This window comes from Dermacentor andersoni, chromosome 1, assembly GCF_023375885.2.
Source record: "Dermacentor andersoni chromosome 1, qqDerAnde1_hic_scaffold, whole genome shotgun sequence".
In the NCBI taxonomy this organism is placed as follows: Eukaryota; Metazoa; Arthropoda; class Arachnida; order Ixodida; family Ixodidae; genus Dermacentor; species Dermacentor andersoni.
In genome coordinates, this window is record NC_092814.1 from 301,233,785 (window position 1) to 301,235,565 (window position 1,781).

Below are 1,781 nucleotides of genomic sequence, written 5' to 3' on the forward strand. Positions count from 1 at the left end.
AAAACGTATTCCTGAAACAGGGCGTTTGCTTTTTTTTTCCAGGAGAGAAGTGAGGTGGGCGGGCGGGAAGTACTTGAATCATTGGAGCGCGATGACTGGATCTATGGTTCTTTATGCCGAGAGGGCACAGGGGTGTTCATTCATTCCATTTTCATTGCGTTCAATTTCTAGATGAAATAGTAATGGCGTTGTTCGCGTTTTCTAGTAGTGCAAAAATTGCTTTCCACTATAATGTAACTTACATACTGCCAAAGCTGCGACCTTTTGATGTAATTTGTTTAGAAAGGACAAGGCCAGCGTGTGAGTGTTCATGAGAACAATAATTAACATAATTCTAAAGATGGTGTCATACGTATTGGGTGTTAGATGCTCCGCATTTTAAAATATCGACGATATTCGCTGAATCGTAGTCGAGTTCACCTCTAATTAGGTTCTGGAACTTGGACTGCGTGCTCTCTGCAACTGAAGTTGTCTGCATGCGTTACATACCTTGCATCTGCTTTTGCCGCCAGGATCACATCCGATGAGAGGCGTTCTTTGTGTTTTTGATTGTATGATGTAATCTCTGATGCTTTTTGGCCGCCTATTCACCACGCGTGGAAAAGTGCAAATTTTCGAGAGGCGCTTGCTTTGTTCAATTAAGTTCAATGTCTTTTTCATAGATTGTTGAAGTTTGGAGTGTTGCTTGTGAAGGTTGACGAAAGGTTTCTGCTCCCCTGCTGAGCGAAGTTTTACAGCGAAGCTGTATATGGCTAGTTCCCAGCAGATCGATGTCCTCAAACCAAAAACCGTGGACCGATGCCGAATATAGTGCAATACCGGGCCGACACGTGGTGGTGGTGAAGCAGGCATCAAGTACTCCGCCAACTTGCAAAAATAAGTTTAATATCGTGGGTCCAAATACAACCTGTATCAGGTATTACGCTGATAAGAACAGATACTACACTTCAAGCAGAAAGGAAAATCTGAGGAGGGGGCCCTGACGTCCCTCATTGCGAAGCTAAAGTGACGCCGGAAGTCGGCTTTATTCCGCCATCGTGTCGGGCCAGATTCTCCTCCATTGTTTAAATTCGTCGCCTTCGGCGCGCTACCATAGGCACAACCACGCCGGCATGCGCGCCGTAGCGATCTGACCAACGGTCCAATCGCGGTGTATTCCATCGCGATACAACCTATGGCAAGCCCATCTGTAGTTTATGAGAACTAACGCGTATGCTGGTCGTTATTTCATCGGAATCGCTCGGGCGACCACTCACAGCGGAAGTGTGACGAGCCTCAGCGCACCGACGAACAGTCCGGCAGAGGAGAACGTCGTTAAGCGTTTAAATTTGCCGACCCGGACTGGGTATATTGTTGTCACGGTAAGTGAAGCTTTAAGGAAAAAAAAGGTTCTCCAGTGGCGAACAGTAAACGCGCATGCGTGCGGCTAGCGCGTTGATAGGGCCTAGGTACGTGCAGGCGCACGTTCTTCTGTCGAGGCTGAGAGAAGACGACGAAGTTCCGGCATGCAGAACACGCTCTTCACATGGGCTACGCCGACTATCGACGTTTTAGCCGAAAACTCGTCAACTGCACCAGCCTCGACCATCCGATCTGGTTCCACTCGACGAACGCTCCGTTTCAAGACCAAGTTCAAGTCCGTGAGTGAATTTTTCGTCATCCCACGCGGCTTTGAAAATTCGAAGCGGCGGAAGCCCCGTTAGGCCTCGATAGGCGTAGCGCGTGAGCGACGGCCTCACCACTAAATAACCGGATCGCTTCTGCCGAGCGTAGGAGATGGC

General features: G+C 48.7%; 1 pseudogene; it reads right to left on the minus strand.

Annotated features, from left to right (window-relative positions):
* Positions 1–785: 785 nt before the first annotated feature.
* LOC126548649 (U2 spliceosomal RNA) lies at positions 786–963 on the minus strand (annotated as a pseudogene).
* Between the last annotated feature and the right edge of the window lie 818 nt (positions 964–1,781).